This window comes from Macaca thibetana, chromosome 2 (genome assembly GCF_024542745.1).
Source record: "Macaca thibetana thibetana isolate TM-01 chromosome 2, ASM2454274v1, whole genome shotgun sequence".
Lineage (NCBI taxonomy): Eukaryota > Metazoa > Chordata > Mammalia > Primates > Cercopithecidae > Macaca > Macaca thibetana.
The window spans coordinates 155,499,869-155,525,451 of record NC_065579.1 but is presented as its reverse complement, the minus strand read 5'-3'; the positions used below and the strand labels follow the sequence as shown (position 1 = coordinate 155,525,451).

Genomic DNA, 25,583 nt, shown 5'->3' with positions numbered 1-25,583 from the left:
CTAAAAGCACTAGATTCCTATTGTTGGATGTATTCAGAAATATTTAGTTATTGTCTTTCTTTTGGTTGGGAAAAGAACAATATTTCTATTTATCTATATACAGAAATAAAGAGTCAATGTTTCTAATCTATATATAGAGACAGAGAATCAATGTTTTTTTTCCTTAGGGAATCTACAATTTTAATTAATATTCTCTAATTGACATTGACTTTAATTGACTGGTGACAGTCTTATGATGGGCCCCTCTGCCAAGCTTCCTGAGTGAGAATCACAACAAGCTCCATTATGAAGAGAACCCTTTTGTTCTCAGTGATCTCGTCTAAGCAATGTTTTTTAGGTCTCAGAATATGAGAGCCAGAAAGATCCTTGAGAGACCATTTAGTTCAACCTTCTATACCTTACTTTCTAAAATCATTACACCTACCCATCCCCACCCCCACAGTCTAAAGGATCTGCTCACTTCACTTGAGTTCTTCCCCAGTTACGTCCTTTGGACTCACCTACAGCATCCTATACATTGGATTACCTTGGGAAAACTGGTATTCAGGTATACATTACATTGTGGGTTTGTATATTTGTTTCAAAGAGTTTTTAATAAAAGAGCAACTAAGTGAAAAAGAAATCATGAAAGTTGGGTGCATTAAATCTGTATATGTGTACTAATCATAGCGTTCCATAGACAGTTAACCAACATGCAGACAATGAGTGCGAGTCAGAGGATGGGATGAAGAATGGTCAGAGCTAGAGAGGAAAAAAAAGGGTCAAGATAGAAGACTTCCCACCAGTATGTCACAGGCTAAGAAGAGGGTCTGAAAACACTAGCTTAAGGTAAGTACACACTTTACAGCAAACACACAAATTATTTGCAGGAAGAAAGCATGGAGAGGGGAGGAGACACAGACAGGAAGAAGGGAAGACATTTTATACTTTTAACTGCCTATTAGGATTTCTTAGACTCTGAGCATATGGAATATTTCACAGGTAATGAAAATTGTTTTAAATTCAAATCAGATCACTTCTAAAGTACTTAATTCAAATAAAAATCTTACCCAATTTATGAGAAGAGTATTACACAAACTCATTCTAATGTTTGAAATTCCTATTAGGAAATGTCTACCAAATCTATCATATAGTCTACCAAATCTATCATACAAGAGTTTAAAGCAGTATTTTGTCTTCAGCATTCCATAGCTCATAGTTAGCCTCAGAATACAATAGTTGATATGGTTCAGACTAGAAATACACTGTCCCTTGACTTTTTTCCTAACCACTAAACCCAATTTTCATAATTGTCTTTAAATTTTTTATAATTTCCATGTACTTTACTCACAAGTGACTCCTCTTTCCAGAGAGGTTACGTACCTTGCCCAGAGTTGACAAGAATTCAAGGGCTAGGCCACAAGCAGATCTTAGATTCAGATCCTGAATCTTTTTTCTGGTCACAGAATCATTTAAAAATCTGATAAAACTCATAGGCTGATAATCCTCCCAGAAAAACAAACATATAAAATATACTATAACATATAATTTTAGAAAATATAAATAACCCCCAGATCAGGAGCCTTCAATTTAGATAAAGCATGTCTTCTCAGGGACCATACTCAAATTCTAATATGAGCTACATAAGGCACCCCAAGGAGACCCAGTGGGATGCCACTCCTTAGCTAAATGTGTGAGCTGTAAGGAGTATAAAAAATAAACGGAGGGAAAAGTAAGAAGCAACGAAAAGAAAATTAACTATTTGATGAGCATCTAAAATGTATCAGGAATTACTAAACAAAAGAGTTCTTTTCTCTCCTAATTTATGCTTTGTTGCTTCTTCTTTTGGCTCAAAAATGAATCAATGTTAGTAAACACAGTCATCTTATGCCAGATAGAGGTAAAAAAAAAAAAAAAAAAGTCATTAAAATTCTTGAGGAAAACTAGTCCCAAATTATCATAGATCATAAATAAATGTGGTGCTGATCTTCTAAATCTAACAAATATATGTGAGTTACACTGAAAATCCAAACATTTCCTAAATAATTTTTTAGGAGATAGCAGATACATTAAAGCTCTAGGTGCGAAGCATTAGGGTAATTTTAATTTTCTTCTTTGTACTTGTCTACCACTTCTAAAATCCCGGCAAAATGTATATTATGTTTGGAATTAGGGAAACATTTATTAAAACATGTTTAATGCATAGTAATAAAGTGTCATTTTAGAGGGATGAAAGAAAGATGAGGAAAGGCCAACTTATTTTATACTCAGCAGTTGGGTGGATGAGTTCTGGGTATGAAGCAGTTCACAGGGTTCAGAAAAGACCAGACAAGATTAAGGAAAGGTAAGAAAAGGCCACAGAAATGAGAAAAAAAATAGAAGAGTAAAAAGAATTGTGTGAACAAAACTACAATAGTAGTTAATCAAAGAACCTAGTGCGATGCAAATGTAATCAAAACCCATGTCAGTGAATAAAAATACTATCTCCTTTTATATACATAATGCATAATGAATAATACAAAACCAATACCAAGTATTACCCACTTGGTAAATTTCACCTCGCTACATACCACCAGTCTCTGTGTTCAGGCTTCATCACAGTTTCATCAAGCAATCTCTGCATGCCAACTCTGCTGCATTTCCAGCATCACTCATGTGATCACGGAGGCTCTCTTCCACCTATCCTGCTCTGGCGGACTGACCCCCCACTTCATCAACTTGCACAGCAGCCAAACCAGATGATTCTCATGTTGCGTGATCACATGTCATCCAGTAAGGTGGCAAGACAGTCTGCTTCCTGTCCCGTCGTCCTCCGTCTGAGGCAGGACCCTGTGAATGACCCCTGCCTGGTCTGGCCACTGAATTGAAGCATGATGCAGAAATGGCACTGCTAATGCTTCTCAAACAACACATGAGGCAGCTACAAAGGATTCAGGTCGCACAGCTACTGAACTGTGAACTGCTTAAAGGCAGGAGCTAGGACTGTCTTGCCCAGCATAACCCTGCACATAATATATGTATGATCAACGATTACTTAATTAAACTCATCTGAAGGTTAGGGACCACACATATGTGTGGAGCACTTTCACATGTGATCTTCACAAATGCCCCTAATAAAGTAGGCGTTATCTCCATTTCATAGATGAGGAAACAGCTCAGAAAGCCTGTATGTTTTCAGTCTAAAGTGGCACAGCTCTTTCGTGGCAGAACTGAGGTGTTAAAAGGCCCCTGGCTCCATGTTGCTTCTTATCTACACGACAGCACCTTTACAAGCTTGGTTATTTGGTTTACCTTAATTATATTCTACATAAGCTAAATATCAGAAAAGTATGGTAAGTTTACCGAAAGACATCTAGCCTTTCTGATTTGCATTTCCCTTCAAGCATTTAACAATGTGCTTACTACGGACTGGAATTAAAAAGGTAACTTTCATCTCCATATCATGTATCTTCAGTGACAATCATAAGGATCTCCAAGTTCAGGTTAGCACAAAGGCAGCATTAAGAGAGCATATCAAAGATTATATATTTACCCAAATAAAAAGCAGCCAGATAACTTTAATAAGGGTCAGGTTTGGATTTAAGTTTAAGTGAGTCAAGTGAAAAACCATTTGTCACTTCTTATTCTTTATATCTAGTTTATCCTTCCACAAACTGAATGTCCATGTAGCTTAGCCAAGCCAATCTTCCTCTCTCTTTGTCTAGTTTCCATTCCCAGGACATCTTTGGAATGCACAGGGCTCTGCCTGCACAGGAGGTGGTAACACAGCACCACATTTAGGAGAGACAACTGCTCCTACTACTTTCTGTAACTCTATCTAAAAGATAAGCTAAGAAAGGGAAAGGAGAGGAAAGAAAAAAAGATACACCTTCCAAAGTAAACTCAGGATTCTGAAGGAGGGCTCTAATTTAAATATATTGTTATATTCTCAACTAAGATAAGCTATAAAAGGTTCCTAAACATATGGGGATGCTAAATAAACTGAGCTTCAAGAATTAATGCCAAAAAACCCAAAAGACTATCCATATATATATACACACACACACATATATACATACATATATATACACACATATAGAGAGAATCTTTTAAGTAAATGTCCAGATATAACACTCATAACTTGAGTAAAAATGTTTATAAAAGCCACTGACCACATGGCATGATCTGCATTAAATCTTAAATCTCTAATCTTTCTTTACATCTCTATTAAGATTAAGATATAACTTTACAAAATGATGCTGTTTCAACCATATTAACTCTTCAAAACAAACTATTCCACTTTCCACAGCTATTTGCCAATCGAGAGCCCAAGACACATCTTTTAAAAATTAAACATAAGCATTTCTAGATGAAGCTGCCTCCATCTCCTGCCATTCTCCCCCTACTGCTGTGCCATGTTGTCTAGACTTCAGGTCCTCCAACGTAACTGGCTATTTTCAACTTCACTGTAACAATCTCTTCAACTCTTTTGCTCTTTAATTCCTACTGACTTGTCAGTAGGAATTTCTACTAGTCAGTAGGAATTCAGCTTAGAAATTTAGTAGGTCCCAGCTTAAAAATTACTTTCTTAAAGAACCCTTCTCATAAAGGACCCCCTCTCCTGTCCATTTGTTTGCATAGCACCCTGTGCCTTTTCTTGTCTGCACTTATTGAAAACATGTCAAGTAAATAAGCAAATGAGAAAGCAAGTGAATACATATAGTTGTGTTGTCTTCCTCTTTGTAGGAGCCTTTCTATCTTATTTTTTTATTACGCATTGGCAAGCAGTGCCACTGAATGAGGTGGGCATTCCTCCAAAAGTCAGTGCACGTTCTTCCTTATTCTCACAATAAGGACACATTTGCCAATAACTTTAACGTAACACAGGGTACTTTCAGGTTCACTCCAGTAGAAAAGAGAGAAAAAAAGAGAAAATTTTTGAGATCTTAACCAAAAAGCACCTCAGATAAGGGTGACTTATACACAGAGCACTGCAAAGCTCAAATTATTTGTCAGGTGCCATCTGAGATTTTAAAAATATCAAAATATCAGATGCACATTTTTAATATGTGAAAAATAATACATGTTTTATAGGTCATCCCTAAAGAGAGGCATATGGCCTACTTCTGCAAAATGGGTTTTACGTTCTTCTCTGGATCTGGGGGAAACCAATGCACGACTAGGGGAAGGTGCTGAAGGGGAACAGAATGACATTCCTGTGTGCCTGAAGCCTCTCAGGTTTCCGTTCCTTCCTTCCCAGGTCTCTTGCCTGCTTTGGGTCCCCAGGGAATTATACATAATAGCCAGAGGAATAACAAGAGAAAAGAAGATCAAGTGTCTTTAAAACCCAACGGGGAAGGACTCTTCTGTGAAAAGGTCCTTAATGTTGAATAAAAAAATAAAGTACAGGACAGAGAAAGTCAAGTCCAGAACGGGGAAGGAAACTTATCCAAGCACATAAATGAAACACTAAGCTAGAATTTAGGACAAAGCATTCTTCTGAAGCTACATCAAAAAAGGGGATCCTAATTAACAACAGATAACTTAGCAATTAAAAAAAATATTACACAAGACAGAGCAATAACTCTCTTTATCTCTTCGATAACTCTGAGCAAGTGTTAACTAAAGACGTTAAATCTGTGATACCCATATTCCAGAGGCCCCTTTATAAAAGTATCCCATTGCATTAAAAACACTCAGAGTACTTATTTAGCTACCTATTTTTAAGTGACATTTGAAAAATTAACACCATCAAGCTTTCTAAAAATAGAGCAAGTCAGCTTTGTTGTACTTGTCAGAGACAGGAACAGTGCATCCACCCACTGCTTGCTTCCTTAATTTAACTGCTAGTGTGGTAGAGACATAGAAATACATAAAAAATAAACCAGATAAAGATAAAATTCATCTCATACACATAATGTAAATAGAAATGGCTTCCGCCCCATTAATTAACGAGTAATTTTTCAGTATCTGCTCTATGCCCACCATATGCTAGCACTCAAGAGAACACAAGAAAAAACAGGGTATGGCCCATGTTCCTAAGAAGCTTATCATCAAGTTGGAGGAAAAAAAACTAACAGCCATAGAACAATAATCAAGAAACAAAAAGCACTATGTAAGTGCTAAGTGGTAAATATTTTAAAAATAATAATAATAATCCAACACTGTAGTGACTATGAAAATAAAGAAAGGTCATTAAATGACAGCTCTGTCAGGGCTGAACCATGAAAACTGGTAAAGATGTAGACTGGCAAAAAAAGAGGAAGAAGACAGCTCATGTCTGAATGTAAGTGGGAAAAGTATACACAAACAAAGAGCAGTTAGGCAGGAAGCTGAGAAGTCTCCCGGTAGGCATGAGGCTATGAGGGGACTGGGCTGCGTAAAGGAGAGGTTCAGGTTGGAAAACAGCGGGAACAATGAAGCGGACACAGACCATGAAGAATCAACACGTCCAGGCCGTGTATTGCCAACAGCCATGGTAGCTTCCCCCATGAAAGCAGCAAGATTAGAGAGGCTTCACTGCAAAGGAACTAGTGCAGCAGGTACCAGGGCAAAGCACAAACTCAGGTGTGCAAGTAATTGGGAGTTTATTTCTGTACAACTGAACTTAATCTCTGTTTTGAAACTCCTATTCTGCTGAATGGGGAAAACTAAATTTCAGCCAAGTCAGGGTAATCTCAATTTCTGGTTTCCCCTTCCTCATGGGCTGCATCTAAATTCCAAAAGATTACAAAATGCTAGAGTTGTGTGGTAGAGGAATGGAAGGATGGTGGAGGTCATTAGCATTTATCCACAAACATCTGTAGCTCTCCTACAGGTAGGTCTACCCAGATCCTTAGCTCCTTCCCTCATCCTCATCTCTGCCACAAGCCTTCTGCAAGTCTGACTTTCTGTTGGCTACATCCATGTCCCTCTGGGCATACAGGTATCTCCTCATCGCCCCGTAAGTTATCCTTGCCATGGGAAATTTGCAAAGTTGCCACAGGTCCCTCTAACTTAGACAGCCATATCTACTATTCTCCAGCCATGCTGGGCACAGGGGATCTGAATGCCACCACCCCACCCTCTACTTTTCTGAGGACAGACATAACTCATTCCAATTCTTCCAAAACAGTTACCTTCATGCCTAGAATTTGACTTATAAAATTCAAAAGTCAAGAATTCAACTCTTTTGCAGTATGAGATATGCTACATTTATCTTTTCCTGAAAAAAAAATCTGATTTCCAAACAAAAGGAAAGGGCAAGTATAATATAAAATAATAATAGGGAGAGACACTGATTAAAACTCCAATTGTTACTGCATCAAAATAACTAGACACAAAGAGGATCTGAACTAGGGGATCTCTGAAAATGAAATAAATATGTATGGAGGTGCTAAATGGAAAAACTGGCAGGAATCGTCAATGGGAGTGAAGGATACTACATAAGCAAGAAAATAAAACAAATTCATGGTTTCCTGCCTTTAAGATGATCAGAATTCTGGCAATATCAAAACAGAAGCCAGTTTGAAGTGGAAAGGTTTTGAATTTGGTTTTGAATTATATTCACATACTTTTTTCATTTCAAGTTATGATTTAAAATAGCAGCAAAAAGGATATGTTCTAGTAGTTGGTACTATTGCATTCTCAGTAATACACATTACTGTGGTTTTCAAATACTATTAGCTTTCAAACAGCTACACAGTTTTACAAAAAAAAAAAAACACACAACTAATTTTAAAAGTTTTTAAAATCTTAAAGCATTAAAATCTGCTTTTCTGTTCCCACTCCTCTATTAAATAGTCTTTTCCTTTGTAGAAATAGGTACATAAGTTACTTATTATTTGAAAAAAAAAAATGTTTAGCTAAAAAGAAGACCGAAAATAGTGTTTGGTGTCACAGCAGTATTGGCAGCTGATGCAGAACAGGCAACAATAAAGCTGGCAATAATGAGGTGCCAGCCCCAGCTTCACATGCCCTGCCAAAGCCCAGGGGTGAATCCTGCTGAGCTGTGGAACTCACAGATGTGCCTCATGCTCCCTTATGAACTAACACTCTGCCCAGATGATAACCTGAAGAAATAAAAGAGGCAATTATACTATTAAAGAGCAAAAAGCACTGGAATGACTGAAGCATACAATGGGCATTTATGGCACACTGTATTTACGGGGCAGAAAGCAGAGAGACATTTTTACACTCTATATTATTAGGTCAGCTTCCATCAGATTAGCAAACTTCAGGGAGTGACAATCTAGTAACAGAAAATAAATACTGAAGGGGAAAACATTTTAGGTTTATGTGTAAACACGAAAAACAGAACACCAAAATTCAGGATTATGCCAAAATAAGAAAACATACCTTAAAATTAAAATCAGTGTGGTTTGATTTTAATTTTAAGGTACGTTTTCTTATTTCAATAACATTAATTATCCCGAAAAGAAGTGACTGGAAGAAAAAGGGAAGATAAACAATAAAAGTATAGTTGGGCCAGGCGCAGTGGCTCACGCCTATAATCGCAGAACTTCGGGAGGCTGAGGTGGGCACATCACGAGGTCAGGAGTTCAAGACCAGCCTGGCCAAGATGGTGAAACTCCGTCTCTACTAAAAATACAAAAAATTAGTCAGGAGTGGTGGTGGGCACCTGTAATCCCCACTAGTCAGGAGGCTGAGGCAGAGAATTGTGTGAACCCGGGAGGCAGAGGCTGCAGTGAGCCGAGATTGTGCCACTGCACTCCAGCCTGAGAAACAGTGAGACTCCGTCTCAAAAAAAATAGACAGTATAGTTGCTGGATAGAAGAAACTTCTGCTCCAGTGCCTTCTCATGCCTTGACTGATACCTGAAAATTTTAGTTTATAATTAAGAATAAAGAACGGCATGTTTAAGATAACACATTCCCAACATCATATTTAAATATATTCAATACAAAGATATTCAACCAAACCACCTAAAATTCAAATTATTATTGCTTTACATTGAAGACAAATATTAGAACAAATGCATTTCTATCTTAAAGGAACAACTCCCAAGTTCCTAAGAACAGAAAGGAAGAACTCAAGCTTCTCCTTTGTTTGGGGGGTTGCTATCACTACATTTTGATTTGGACTTGAGATTTGGGGGTTTATTCCTGTCCTTCTCTCCAATTCCCAAATGGCGAGAACTAAATGGCCAATTATTCCTGTAGGATCCAGACAGACACAAGGATTTCAATGCCTGTTTCCTTTTAGTTCTGTAATCTAAAAAGGAAATGGAAAATACTAACCTGTAATTAATCTTGTTCATGTATCTTCAACTCATGCTCTTACCACTTTTTCTATTTTGCAATGTACTTATGACTTCCTAACACACTTAGCAGCAGCATTATACTTATGCTTCATGTCTGTTATCTTCTCTCCTGGCTAAACTGTACATTCCTCAGGGGCAAAGATCTCCTATTTTTTCAGTATATCAGAGAATACTGCTCAATAGTTGCTGAATGGATAATTTTGCATAGTCTATGCAAATTCTGACATCCTATTAATTTGCCATTTAGAAACAATACAATTCATGTGCCTGACACATAACACGTGGGTACAGGGCTGGACAGATAGATCCTCGTTATTCAGGGTAGACACCATTACTAAATTTGTAGAAGCTATAGCTTAATGCATGGGAGGTATAATTCAAGGATAAGTGAAACATTTTCAGATATGTAGCCCAGGGTTTCACTGGCATAAACAATAAAGCAATTAAAGAGTTAAGTAGCCCCTGAAGAACTAAAATATAGACATTTTCAATAAAGAATTAACATCTCCCAGTAACACTGGGATAAAGCATAGGCCACACCATAAATGAATAGAGTTGGAGTCAGTGACCTTCGGGCAATGCCAGAACCTGGGTAAATTCTAGACAAAGATGCGCACACTGAGAAGGACAAAACCCTGCTCTATGTGGCTCTTTCCACCGGTAATATGGATATCAATTTCCTCTATTATTAATATCTCCTTTTATGTCTGTCCTAACTGCTTACTTGCAGTCTCTCATTGCCACTGTTTTGTTCTCTCCGCTGCTCTCTCACCCAGGATCTCTCATCCAGGGATATGCCCCACCCAGCAGGGAGCAGAGCTTGTCATATGTACACAAAAGCCAGGCCTCTCTTGCCCACCAGCACATGCCAAGCTCAGCAGCGGCTTGGCACATATAAATGAGTCCTGATCAGAACAGAATGGAGCATGGACATCCCCTAGAATTAACTGTTCTATGTATAAGGCACTGGGCATACACCCAGAAGCTGAATCTATTCAATGCATCTAGAATAAGTCCCCTCAAAACCAGGGAAAATCATTTTCTCTGGCAAGTGCCTGGGCTGTGTAGAATTTGGTGACACCAGGGCTTTGACAGGAAATTAAACAAAGGAGTGAAATAAAAACCGAATTCATTTCTCTAACCTGACTTGTCTGGGTTCCCAAAGGCCTGGTGCCACAGCAACTTGAAATACAAAGTGAAGTAAGCCATCCTGATCTCTCCTAAAGACCTATGCTTCAAGCACTAGCATCAACTTTTCAGCATTGCTACGCTATAAACAACTATGCTAAGCACTGTAAGGTCTCTTAAGTAAAAATATAACAGAAAATAAGTGTAGAACACAATTAAGATGGTGAGGTACTGAATCGGACCTTAAAGGATTTAAGACTTAGAGAACCAAGGAAGTTTCCAAACAAGAGCAATCATAAGTGCAAAGAAGCAATGGCAGAGACGAACACGACACATTTTAAACACAGGCAGGACATAGGCTAGTGGAAAATAGGGTTCATCAGAAAACCAAACACCGCATGTTCTCACTTATAAGTAAGAGCTGAACAATGAGAACACATGCACACAGGGAGGGGAACAACACACACTGGGGCTTGTTGGAGGGGCCGGAGGAGGGAGAGCATCAGGATAAATAGCGATTGCATGCAGGGCTTACTGCCTAGATGATGGGTTGATAAGTGCAGCAAACCACCATGGCACACGTTTACCTATGTAACAAATCTGCACGTCCTGCACATGTATCCTTGAACTTTAAATTAAATTTAATTAAAAGAAAAAAAAAGAAAATAGGGTTCATACAGAAGAGCTATAGGAGACAAAGTGGGTTGGTCTCTCTTCAGGTGACCTTGAACGTCAAGATAAGATGCATGGTATTGTAGGCAATGTGAGCCTTTTCTAAAAGTATTTGAATAAAAAAGAGACAGGGATAGAGCAGTATTTCATAAAAATGTATTTGTTGACCACAAGTAGGTTGAATAGATAATAGTCTTTACCTGAGAAAGATCCGTTGGAAGAACAGGCAATAGTTCAGTATTAGCACTGAGAATCATCACTCATGTGTTGGCAATTGTAAATAAAGGGTGCAGAGAGGGAGATTAGGAAGAACAGTTAGATGTTACAAGAAGCCTCTTCCAGGATTTGGAATGACATGCTAATCTTACGAGAGGGTCGAGTGGCACTGCAATCTACCCTAAGAATCCTACAGTGGTTTAGCACATTTGTGGTTGCAGTACCTAATCTCCTGGCGCCTCTTCAGTACAAACCACATTCCATGACTGGCTTCCCAAAAGAGAGTTTTGTATATCCCTAATTTTGCCTTCTCCTTTAAATTTTCCTTCCTCCTTTTCTCCAAACTTCTTAGCGTTGAAAATCTGGAGTGAGGTTTCCACCATATCACCATATCACGAAACTCATCTTCTTTCATTCTACAATCTTTCTTCTTATCATTTTCTCTATCACTATCACTTTCTTCTTTATCATGAGTTAATCTCATTAAAAATATATTTGTCAAAACACCTAGTTACCATGGTGATAAGAAAGCAATGTAACAGATAACAAAAAAATTGCCCTTCTCCATTTCCTAGCTTAAATATATCTCAGTTTCTATCAATTTACCTAAAAGATTAGGCCATTAATCTCCAGTCTCTCAAAACAAGCCTGGAAATAGCTCAACCCTCCTTCCATGACCAATATACAGTGCAAGCCTCATCCTAATTGCTCTAATTACATGAAGAACATAATGAGATACAGCAGCAGATGGCTACAGATTACACTCTGGAGAAGAAATTCTCCTCTATCTCTCTTATTGAAGAGATTTTTGCCTTGAACAACAAAAAAAAATCATCTTGTTCACAAAGCCACATATGTTTTTTAAAATGTTATCCCACCACTTTCCTATTTCCTTCAATAATATATTTCCTTAAAAAAATTTACTCATTTCATATAGATTTTAACATATGTGACAAATAAATTTGTAGCCCTGTTGGATTTTAAAAAAAAAAAAAAAAAGCACAAAGATGTGCTCATAGAAAGTTGTTAGGAGTTTATATATTGAATCACATACTTCCGCAAACCTGAACTATAATCTCAAAGACATGCTCTATCAAATAACGAATAGGGTCTTTAATTTGAGCCTAACAAAAGGTCTCTAAACAAAACATTGTTAGCCCTAGCTTTGCACAAAAGATGAAGTGTCAACTCATATGTTTACTGCAGCACTATTCACAATAGCGAAGACATGGAATCAACCTAGATGGCCATCAACAGTGGACTGGATAAAGAAAATGTGGTACACATACACCATGCAATACTATGCAGCCACAAAAAAAAGAATGAAATCATGTCCTTTGCAGTAACATAGATGCAGCTGGAGGCCATCATCCTAAGTGAATTAATGCAAGAACATAAAACCAAATATTGCATGTTCTTATTTATAAGTGGGAGCTAAACATTGGGTACATATGGACAAAAAGATGAGAACAACAGACACTGGGGACTACTGGGGGGCAGGGGGAGGAAGTCAAGGGCTGAAAAACTACCTATTGGACACTATGCTCACTACCTGGGTGACAGGATCATTTGTACCCCAAACCTCAGTGTCACAGGATATATCCATTTAACAAAGCTGCACACATACCCTCTGAATCTAAAAGTTGAAATTAATAAAAAATTTTTAAAAAGAGAGAACATGAAACTGATACATGAAATAGAAGAGACAGCCTTAACTAAATTCAAGTTATGTGTTCCCAACCAGCCCTAAAGGCAGTTTAAGCTGTATGCATTTCATAGTTTGGTTATATGCCCCAGTAAATTCCTCTTTTTAACCTTAAAAAAGAAAAATAAGAGGGAGTGTCAAACTTCCAGACACCATTTTAATAATCATCACTTCAAAGTCAATGTCCAAAAATGAAGTCAGTGTCTTCTCCTTAAAAATTAGTTTGTTTTCCCAACTTGTTCTTTTTCGGCTAATGGTAACAGGCTCAAACCTTGAAGTTATCTTTTCTAGTTCTCATGTATTGTCTGTACTTTCAAATAGCACCTTGTATATAGGAAATCCCCAAGGCATGACCCCAAAACCACCATCATCACTGAAGGGCCCAAAGCTCTCTTCGCCTACTTCCCAATATCTCAAAGTAGGAATCCACCACTGCTGCCGTGATCTGGGGTTCCAAGGAAGTTTCCATGCTGCTACAGCGAGCACAGTAAAGGAGAACAAACCTCCTGCTACCAGGGAAACTAGAGACAGAATCAAACTTTTATTCCAGTCTGAAGATAAAGGACATTCTGAACACTGCATATTGGCAACCCTCCTTCCCCGAAGTTATAAGCCTCTTGCTTCATCTCATATAATTTCTATGTGGACTATATTAATGTATATCAAAGTTCCTACTACCATGGCAATCTACAGTGGACCTGGAGAGATATGAAAGGTAACAGGAGAGTCCATCCTTCCTCTGACCAACCCCCATAATGTAACATTCTAGCCTCAGTATCAGAAATTACTTTTCATAACCATATTTTCAAAAACAGTGATAAATTCTCTAAGAAGTGAACTTCCTGTCATCCACTTCTGTAGGAAAAAAAAGAGATACTGAATTTTATCAGTTGCTCTTAGGGGTCCTAAGCCAGGGCAAGTTCATTTATCAATGGAAATTGATATGTGAAAAAATATTTGATCCACAGCATTAGGACAGTGATCATTTATCCCACATTTCACTTTATGTTATCATAATGTCTGCTCTGAGAAAATGGCAGCAAGAAAACACATATTCCCCAAATTTTCCTTTAACATTGCCCTGGCTTGGATCTCTAAGTAAGCCACCTAAATACTTTATTTGGACACTCCTGGGAGGGTGAGCTCAGAGGTCCCAGCACCTTGGTTTGCATGAGTTTATTGGTTGAGCTCTGTTTCTGCTGCCCTCAAACAGGCAGCAACAGCTTGCAGGGCCCTTGTGGCTGAGGGGCAGGACCACATTCCTCAGTGTCCCACGCTATACCTGGAACCTCTGAGGCATGTTCTAGTTTGGTCTTGGGTAGTAATTCTTGAAAAAGACAATGTCCCAGCTTCAAGATGGCTCATTAGAGGCATCTCCTAATGTCTACTCATCTCCTCCACTAAGAAGAAACAAAATAGTGAGGAGAAAAATAACACTTCAAATAGATCATCCAAGAGAGAACACTGAAATTCAACAAAGTGACAGGAAACACCTAAAGCAAGAAAGCAGAGGGAAGCGAGGCAGCCTGTTCAGCAGGGATCATCTTGGAACTCCCTAGTGTGGGGAAAGGGTGAGAGACCCCAGTGGTCCACACTCCCATCATGGACTACGACTATCCTAGCCAGGGAAGAGCCCTTTGACCCTCAGAGGCCTTGAAAGTAACATAGAGTGTGCCCTAGAAACCACATGAAGGCACTGTTCCAGAGAGGGAGCTCACACTGAGTCCCACAACCTGCTGAGTCCTAAGTAGCTGCAGCACAGTGCCATTTTAAGAGCCCAGCCCACACTGGACTGCATCCTGCCCTGCAACCAGGCCCAGGTCAAGAGTCTCGAGCAACAATCCCACCCCCAGCCCAGCAGAGGGGCAGCCACACATTCTCATGCATCCTGAGGACAAATTCCACTGCCCACAACCACTGCAGCTACAGACTACTGTGGGATGAGGTGCAAGAAAAACCCACACCCTCCAGCTGCCTGCCTATGGCTGCCCCCAGGGAAAGCAACCAAGCTTTCTCCAATAGCAGGTCCACAGCACAGATGGTGCTGCTTCCACCTGAGCACACCATCCAGGAGCTTGGAGACTGCCTGATCCAGTGCCCATGGTACCTGAGCACTCCTCCCAGCGTCTAGGATCAGGTCCACTCAACCTGCTACTACCACCACAGCCGGCACCCACCCCCCACATGCCACCTGCTGGTCATCAGCCCACCCAACTGGTCACAGCCACTGCCAACACTAGCACAGACCACTTGGGTTTCAGAGGGTTGTCTCACTGCTGCCACTGCCATTGCTCATGCCACATCCCCTGCCAGGGGCTCAATAACTCTTCCATCCACCCAGCCCACCACTGCCATGCCTGGACCTGCTAACAATGGTGCCAATGCATGCCACCTTGGGCCCAAGGGCAGGCACAGTCAGCTCCCTGCTGCCACCACTGAAGCCTGAAGACTGGCAACCAAGATCCCAGCAAAACTTCACCACAGCCTTCTCTGACAACCGTACCCTAAGCCACCAAGGAAATCAGACACCACTGATGCTGTTTATAGTAAAGAAATCATACAGACACTGCACTATTGCATGTACCCAGAATCAAAGCCAAAATGCCCTACCCAACCAACACCATATATTCATCTTCAGGAAAAAGTCCTCCCCTATGAAAGCAAAATCACAAAATTGGAAGACGCAACTGTTACACCAGATGCACAGATACCAATGTGAGGACACAGAAAACATAAAAATGCAAGGAAATATGAAACCTGCAAAGGAACACATCCAGCAATAAATCCTAATTGAAAAGAAATTCATGAAATCTCAGGAAAAGATTTCAAAATGTTGAAAATGTGAAAAAAGAAAATCTCACTGAGCTACAAGATAACTCTGAAAAACAATGCAAAGAAATCAGAAAAACAATTCAGGATGTGACTGCGAAACTTACCGAAGAGATAGATATAATAAAAAGAACTAAATAGAAACTCTCAAATCATTGAATGAAATACAAAATACATTCGAAAGTTTTAATGATAGACTAAACAAAGCAAAAGAAAGAATCTTAGAACGTGAAGACAGGTCTTTTGAAATAACGCAATATAAATAAATAAATAAGAGCAAAGCCCTCATGACATATGGGACACAATAACGTGACTCAATATTCAAATTATTGCTTACCTAAAAGAGAATGAAAGAGAGAAACTATTTAATAAAATAATAGATGAAAACTTGCCAAGTCTAGAAAGAGTTTAAGACATCCAGATACAGAAGTTCAGAGATCCCCAAATAGGTACAACGTAAAAAGAATACACCTCTTTAATATATGGTGCTGGAAAACTAGATAATCATGCAAAAGAATGAAACTAGAACACTCTCTCACCATATACAAAAATCAACTCAAGATGGATTAAAGATTTAAAAGTAAAACCCAAAACTATAAAACTACAAGAAGAAAATTTATGGAAAACTCTTTAGGACATTGGTGTAGGCAAAGATTTTATGGCTGAGGCCTAAAAAGCACAGCAACGAAAACAGAAATAGACAAATGGGACTATATTAAATTTTAAAACTTCTGCATAACAAAAGAAACAAAGGAGTTAAGAGGCAACTTCTTGGTTGGAATAAAATATTTACAAACTATTCATCCAACCGGGGACTAATATCCAGAACATGCAATCGACAGTAAAATATAAATACCACGTAAAAAGAGTCAAAAGACATATACAGAAATTTTCAAAAGACGACATATAAACGGCCAACAGGTATATGAAAAAAATGTTCATCACTAATCATCAGGGAAATGCAAATCAAAACCACAATGAGGTATCATCGTACTCCAATTAGAATGGCTATTAATAAAAAAACAAGAAATAGTAGATGTTAGTGAGGACGTGGAAAAAAGGAAACTCATACACTGTCGGTTGTAATGTAAATTAGTACAGCCACTATGGAAAACAATATGGAGATTCAAACAACAACAACAACAACCACCATCACAAACAAAACGACCATACAATCCAGCAATCCCACTACCAGGTATTTATCCAAAGGAAAAGAATTCAGTATATCAAAGGGTCACCTGTACCCTCACATTCACTGCAGCACTATTCACAATAGCAAAGATATGGATGCAACCTAAGTATACATCAACAAATGAATGGATAAAGGAAATATTCTATATTTATACCATGGAAATCTATTGACCATAAAAATAAAGGAAATCATGTCATTTGTCACAACACAGATGGAGCTGGAAGTCATTATGTTAAGGGAAATAAGCCAGGCACAAAAAGTATTCTGTGTTCTCACTCATACATGGGAGCTAATAAAGTTGATCATATGGAGGTAAAGAGTGGAACGACAGATACCAGAGACTGGGATGGATGTAAGGGTAGAGGGTGGAAGTGAGATAAAGAGAGGTTTGTCAAGGGGTACAAACATACCATTGATACACAGAATATGTTCGAATGTTTGATAGCAGAGTAGTGTGATATCATTATTTTTGAAAAAAAAATGGTTGTATTTTTCAACACAAATAGTAGAGAGGAAATGAAACGTGCCCAACACATAGAAATGATAAAGACTTGGGCAATGGATACCCTAAATATCCTGACTTAATCATTACACATCTACACATGTAACAAAATTTCATGTATGCCCCATTAATATGTACAAATATAATGCATCCAAAATTTTTTTAAATACTTGATTTGTATTTTTTCTTACACTTTATTCTGGTATTTCTTTTTTATCTTCGCAATGAGTCAACCTAAGAAGTACATTTTAAGAAGTCACATTTTCTTGTTAAGTGGTTAAAGGTACTTGAAAACTCATTTCCCAGGAATCAAACCCATTTACCACTTTATGTGGTATGTGAGGGAGGCAGAGTTAACATCTGGGACAGTGGTTGACAACACTTTGCCACTCACCAAGTTTCACCTCAAGGATCACTTGTGTTTATGACTAAGCTGAGTCCTAACTACATTTTCCACTGTAGCAAATTCTTATAATTATTTTATGTTGCTTTGGCATCCATTTTATTTTATTTTTTTATTTTGAAACAGGATTTCACTCTGTCACCCAGGCTGGAGTGCACTGGCATGATTTCAGTTCACTGCAACCTCCACCTCCTGGGTTCAAGCAATTCTCCTGCTTCAGCTTCCCAAGTAGCTGGGACTACAGGCACGTGCCACCATGCCTGGCTAATTTTTGTATTTTTTATAGTAGAGACAGGATTTCACCATGTTGGCCAGGCTGGTCTCAAGCTCCTGACCTCAAGTGACCTGCCCGCCTTAGCCTCCCAAAGTGTTGGGATTACAGGCATCAGCCACTGTGCCCAGCTCTCGGCATCTATTTTAAACATAAGTTGAATTTTTTCATATCAGAAGGAAGGATAAGTCATCCCTGACACAGTATCTAGTTCTTCACCTCTTCCCTATTCCTCAATGTGATTTATCCAGATATCCCCCTTACACAACTGCCTCCTGGGCCACCTCCCTGTGGGAGAGCTAAACACAACCTACTGGACTTGCCCCACTGACTTCCACACCCCACAAGTACTGTGCAGATATGCCACCATGACCTCCTCTCACGGACACAGCATGCCTACATAGAACTTGTGCCTGCTTCCTCTAAACCCACCAATTGGAACTCCCTGTGGGAAACTTACTTGGGTAACACCATGGACCCCAATAAAGACTTTGCTATCTCTTTCTCTCTTCTTCCCACCCCCTGGTTGAGAGTACATGTCCTGGATGACTCCCCTTCCTCCTGCTGGCCCTGAGGTGTGCTGCCCTCTTCTTTCTGGGTCTATAAATAACATTGTGGCTCTCCTAGAGAGTGGCTATCTCATAAACTGGACACAAGTCAGGCATGAACCACAAAGGTACCTGCCAGTATATTCAAGTTCCCTGTAAGAGGGACACCTGGTCATGAGTTAGACGCTTAGGTTAGACTGTCCACCAGGATAAAGAAGTATCACGTAAAGCCACTTTGTAAGTATCTAAGACCACCTCCCTTGGATCCCCATCAGGGCAGAGCTAGAGTTTCTAGCAACTCTCCGGAGAGAGACCTCAATACCAAATTAGAGGAAAATACAACATCCACTGTGCTCCATCCTTAGCCTGCATTTAAAGCCCCCTCTTTTCCTCAAAAACTTAATTGGAACTCTTAACGTTTTCTCCTCCATACCCTTTGATAAAATCTTCTCCCAAAAAAAGGAGCTGATAAACTCATTCACCATTAAAATTATTAATGACCACTCCAGAATACAACTGTTTCACATTTAGAAAGATGTAAGAAACTTTAAAGAAAGAAAATCTATTATAGGATATGTGACAATAAAAAGAAGGACAAAGGGTTTTATCACCAAAACATGCATTTACATAAAACCCATTTCAAATAGAAAAATTAAGGTTCCTTTTTTAACCCTGTTTCTGTTTCTTCAATAAAATCCTCCCTCCTCCTTAATATCATTAAGGAGGATATCTTAATGAATACCTTAATTCACTGAAAAGGCCTTCTCCTAAAAATGACCCCTCAACAGTTTGTTTCATTCCGTATTCATCTACCAAAATTAGTCATATTAATCTACATAGGCTCATAGGCTAGATTACGCCTTGACAGCACAATGACAAACTCTCAGCAGCTTTACACAAAGATTATTTCTTGCCCACACAATGTCCTATATGCACCCAGAAGCTATATTCCAAATGGTGATTTAGAAATTCAGTCTAGTATCACCTTGTGAATCCATCATCTCAATATGCAGCCTACACAATCCACGTGGCAAAGGCTTTGGCTCATAAATGACACATATCACCTCTACTTACAGTTTACCAGTTAGAATAAGCACATAGCCCCAACATAATTGCAAGGAAGGCAGAAAAAAACAGCTTATGTCTGGCTCTAAAGGTGAAAATAAAACAGGACTAGGTGAACATGTAACCACTGCCTCTGTCACAATGAGATATTTACTCTATGTATAATTAACTAACATGTGCCTATAGGTCTTTATCTGTATTAACATCTTTTATATTCACAACTAACCAAGGAGATAGGTATTATTAATATCATCTCCAGTTTACAAATAAGGAAACTGAGGTTCAAAGAAGTCAGGTAACTTACCTAAGTGTGTAAGTGGGCTAGCTGAGATTCCAATCTAAGAAACGAACTCCAGAATACACTATGGCACACTGCTTCTCAAATATTCAAGACACAGTTAAGGACACTGGCCCTCAAATATTTGTAGAGCTGTCATATGAAAGAAGGGTTTAGATGTAGTCTATAAGTCTACACAAAATAGACTTAATAGAACACAAAATAAAGACGTAATACTGAGATTAAAATGCAAGCAGAGTATTTCTGAGTACCTACTGTGAGCCAGGCACCATTCTAGATATTGTACATATATCCTATCCAAGCATCAAAACACTTCAAACAAGGTGGGTATTATTATTCCAGTTACATAAAAGAGAAAACAGACCCAGAGAGATTAAATAACTAGACTAGGGTTTTACACAGAGCTAGTATTTAAACCCAAATCAATCCGGCTTCAGAGCCTAAGCAATTTTCCACCATATCTCACTGTTACTCAATATAGACATAGTAGATGCAAATCCCACTCCATCAATCACGGGGGTAAAAAAAGTAATATAATTCTTTTTATTTTTTACTATGACTAAACAATTTCAGTTGTGAGTCCCCATTTAGTTGAGAGGTAGAAACTTAATCTTGGCACATTTCCTCTCAGGTCTTTCTGCTTTCTTAGCTTCCATCAGAGGTAGGGCGAGTCATGGCAGGGGGAAGTCCACTCTCCTCTAGAATTTATAAAACCTTCCTAGGGGGTTCAAATACAATCCCAGTACCTAGGTTCATTCAACTCCCTACCCAGCTCTCCTTCCTCTTCTAGTCTATAAAATCTTTTTTCTTGACTTTTGTTTTTTCAAATTCAGTTTTATAGCCAGACTCAGGCTTTGTAATTTCTGAAATTCAAAAAACAAAAACCAGACATTTGCCCCTTTTTATATATCCCCTTATAACCTCTTTTTTACATCCTGCTGAAGTGTCCTTCCCCTCCCCTTATAACCAAAAAAAGTAAAGTCCTCAGAAGGTTGCAGGAAATAACAGGAACAGAAAGCACACTGGTTAATGTATCACAATATCACCATGTTACATAAAGAAGACCCTTCAACAATTAATGTTGCTGAAAATGAAATGAACCATATGAGACCATGAACCTCCCAGTCAATACAAAACATATATAAGAAAAGAACAGTTGGTCATGTAGCTAGGATATTACAGAGGTTTAAAAGATACATATGAATTGGGGGTAGGGTATAGTGATTGGACCTGGAATGTTTTACTTTAATGGATAGAAAAAAATAGAAGGAAGGGAAGAAGAGAGGGAAGGAGGAAGGAAGACAGATAAACCCATAATTTCAAGGGAGCCAGGACACAATGGCTGATTTTCTATGTAAATTCAAATGAAAGAGGGTAGGAAGAGACAGGTTACCATAAATCTCAATATTGGCATGAAGATAATTAAGGAAAAATATGTCTAGAAAGTTAAGGAATAAATCAAAAACATCCAAGAATATGATTTCCTAAGATTTTCCTGAACTAAAATGAAGTCTACCTTCCACGCTGAGAAAAGAGGAGGGAAGGGTAAGGAAGCAAGGTGAAGGTGTAGAAGATTCTCCCAAAAATGCAGAGATGCAAAAACTGACTGAAAGCTGCCACTGAGTGACACCTTGATTCTGATCTAAAACCACAGAGCCCTTCTAGGAAAGAGAAGGCAGGATGAGTCACGTGAGAAGATAAGAAGCCATTGCCACCAAGGCATTTACATTTATCCCTTCCACAGCCTAAGGAATACATCCTGACTTTTTCTGATAATTTTCTCTAAACTTCTGTCTGAGATCTAATAATGAAATAATAATAATAATAAATTACTTTAAAGCACTCCCAGAGGCATCAGAATATATGCTGAGCCACATTAAAATGCAGCTTAGAGTTACGTAAAGTATCACATTAAAATTTAAAACCCTTCAAAATTCAATCTTGTTTAATTTCAAAGCTATATCTCAAATCAAAAGGCACTATGGGAATTGAAAGAGAAAAGGGAGATAACAATATTCTATCTCCATTAATGAGAGAATTGAGGTAGGAGGGAAGTGGGGAATCTACTGGATATTTTTAACGACAGCTTCATTTGTGACATATTCTACATTTCTGTCTCTGTCACAATGCAAGGACAAAGGGATCGTTCTACTTGTTGTTTCTAAAGTCACTGTCATCAATGAAGACTAATGTTAAAAAGCTGTATTTCTGGCCTTGACCTCTGTGAAGCCCCAGACCTACCTATCAAACTGCCTGCTGGTCTTCCCTCCCCTTGGATAACATCCCACAAGCAGAACAAATTCAGTTTGTCTGAAACTGAATCGATCATGTTTTCCCCAAAATCTGATCTTTATTTGCCACTCCAATTAGATACACCCAACAAAAGAACTTGAGAGTCACCCTTGACACTTTCTCATCCTTTACAATGAAACTATCACTCATTTTACCTTCTAAATTGGTCTCCTCAATTGGTCTCCTCCTCTTTAACCCTCTGCCATTTGCTCTTTCAGTTCAGCCCCTTATCAGCTCTCCTCTGAACCCCTGGCACCAGCTTCTTGATATGTCTATTCCTCCTTCTCCCTTGTCTTCCTGCAATATATTCTGAGCACCAGCACCAGAGTGATTCTTAAAAAATGCAAATTTGATCTTGTCACAACCCCAGTATAGAGCCTTGAAATGAATGGCCCCCATTCTTTATAGGATATAAATCAAGTTTCTCAGCACGACAAAAAGGCCTTCCATGGGCTGGCCATTAACAGCTTCCCCTCCTGCCACTTGCCATGTCACAATCTGCAATTAAGCAAGCCTGAACAATTTGCAGTTACACTTGTTATGCAGCTTCTATACTTCATCTTCCCTCATGTACCTCCCTCTGCCTGGAATGTGTGCCCTCTCTTCAAGGAGCCACAGTTCAAAAATCCACTGCTTTACCTCCCTGACTTTGTGCCACCCCTCACCCCTCTCCCACTGAATGAGAGCAAGTGCCCTCTACCTTATGTGCACAGCAACCATCATGCCTCTAAAGCACCTATCACACACCCCATTTAAATGTCTATTCACTCATCTGTTTTCCTCATTAGACTGTAAATTTCCAAAAGAAGCTGTCTTCTCCACTCACAGTGCCTGGTGTGCAATAAATGTTCATTGAACTGAACTGAATTTTATTCATTAAGTGCCTCAATTTCTACTTTATACTATCTGTAACATTTTCTGTTAGTTTCTAATATAGGCACAAGTGGGGAATTTATAGTAAATAATAATTTGTATGCTCAATTTAACAGGAAAAAGGAAAGGAGCTTTTACTAAAGTGTTCTCCAGGTCAGCAGTGCATGGTGCCAAGTACATACTTCCACCATGTTATTTAACATGTAATATAACCATGCATGTTAAGTAGTGGCTATCGCCTGTTTTCACAGAGAAGGAAACCACAACTCAGAGGGGATAGCAAACTCTTTCAAGATTATCTAGCTGGAAAGGATGGGTTCATATTGCAATACAGGTTTTACATGTATGCACTAGTGCTTCTCACATAAGAAAGAGAAGAACACAGAAATTGAGCAAAAACAAAAGGCAATACAAAGATTAAATAAAAGAAAATTTTCTAAGTTCTCCTCCAGTCTCACAACTTCCTCTTTTCTCCACATCCCTCAGCAGAATATGTGACTCTGGGTAATAAGGTCACTCTAAGACCATGGCTGTTGCTTAGAACACAGTTGTAAAGGAGACTTATGGTTAGCAGTTCCATAAAGTTAGGCATTAGTTACTTTCTCTAGACATCTGTCCACTAAACCCTTGCAACCTATCTCACAAACACATGGACCAGGAAAACGTGTAGAAGCTCAGGTTGAATCCATCATTACAAATACAACTGGAAGTACTAACTTTCCGAATGGTGTTTTCACATTTTGGTATTTGAAAGACACTATAAAGAGGTACAAGGCTTAGCTCTGCAAACGGAATGCAAAATAGAATGCCTAACTAGAAAAGCGAGGCCAGGTAAGTGTGAGGGGTATTTCTTGTGTTCATCCCAGAGGATGAGAACACCTCTCCTCCAGGAAATGGGTGAGGATAATAAGCTGCCTCTCATACGACACCCGTACATATTCTAGGTTTAGGGACACTGGGAACAAGTGGTGAACACTGAGAACTATGAGCTGATATGAATCAGGGCTTCAAGTTCAGGAGTAAGGACTAAACCAAGTCCAAAGCCTGCCACTTCTAGAAGTCCTGCCTAGTAGTGTGAAGCCATAAAAACAAGCCTGGCCTCATCAGTGGAGGTAATCTAGCCCCAGTAAAAATTGCTTCTGCTGCTAAACAATGTTTGGAGTTCATCACTCAGAGAGTTAAAAGGGCTACAGTTCAGGGACACCAGGCAAAGAGCCCAACATCAGTAGCCTTGAAAAAGACAAGGAAGAAAAAATGTAGCAGTAATTCACTAGGCATGTGACTTGAGACTTGGCAGGCTGCCTTGGCGGGGCTGGACAGTCTGTGGGCAAAAAATTCACATATTTTTTCCTGCAGCCAGAAGCCAAGAAGGCACAGACAGAGGAATATCAACTCAGATCCTTCATCAAGCTAATAATCAATAAGACCTTCCTAAGGAGAACAATGAATGAATAACCACAACTTTCATCTGTTTGACACATGCATATGACTGATCAGCATTACTCCAACTGAGCTTTATTACTTTTACAACCTTAAACAGTTCTGTAATATATTAATTGGATATCAAATACGCAACCAATCCAAGTTTTCTCACCTGACAGACTGCTAAACAAAGGTCTGAAACAAAAGCAAGGGACAGAGTTCAGCTCAACTCAACCAACATTAATAGTGCATGAATTAAGATACTGGGCCAAGAGCAGCTCATACAAACATGAATAAGGTACCTCTGAGGAAAGTATAGTACACTGCAGGAGGAAAAAAAAGCAAAAAGAATGTCAATATAATATCCTAATTGCTGGCATAGTATGTACATGATAGTGTATGAAGATCATTAGCCAGGGTTAAAAGACCAAAAGCAAGGCAAGCAAATGTCAATCAACCCCTGTGAGGACTAAAAGGAAGAGTTAAAAAGCCACCCTACAGATAACTTAGTCTGGATTTCAAATGAGGACACATGTTAAAAAGGGAGTATGACCTGTGCAGAGTCATACAGTTAGTTGCAAAACCTAGGCTGGAACTCAGGTTTACAGTACTTTCCACCACAGCAGAACACTTTTCCAAAATCACAGGAAATTGGGCAAATTGCAGGCTTCTGAAGCTGGGAATATGACTTTCAAAAATGCAAATTCTAAAGACATATTGATTAATGATCTGTGAATGAGGATGGGGGAAGTGCATGGCAGCTGGCTGTCCTCAGGGTGGGAAACTTGGAGGACAGAATGGCATCTGCATGTGGTTTGTCAGTAAAAACAAAAAACTTAAAAAAGCATTGCATTTGTAACTCAAAGCAACTATTTGCTTAAAAAAACTTGCTTCAATGGTGCTACTAGTTCTATTCTCCTCTCCTACAGCAAAGAACTGTTTTATTA

At 38.9% G+C, this 25,583-nt stretch overlaps 1 protein-coding gene across 5 annotated transcripts in view; it reads right to left on the bottom strand.

Annotated features, from left to right (window-relative positions):
- The window catches only part of IGSF11 (immunoglobulin superfamily member 11), a 214,519-nt gene that overhangs the window by 64,521 nt on the left and 124,415 nt on the right, over positions 1–25,583 (bottom strand). The window contains exon 1 of one of the 5 annotated variants that reach the window (XM_050778776.1): positions 18,599–18,613. The exons of the other annotated variants lie outside the window; for them this stretch is intronic. The gene's annotated coding sequence lies outside the window, so the exon portion shown is untranslated. Of the gene's footprint in view, positions 1–18,598; positions 18,614–25,583 lie in introns of those variants that run through there. 5 annotated transcript variants of the gene reach the window in all.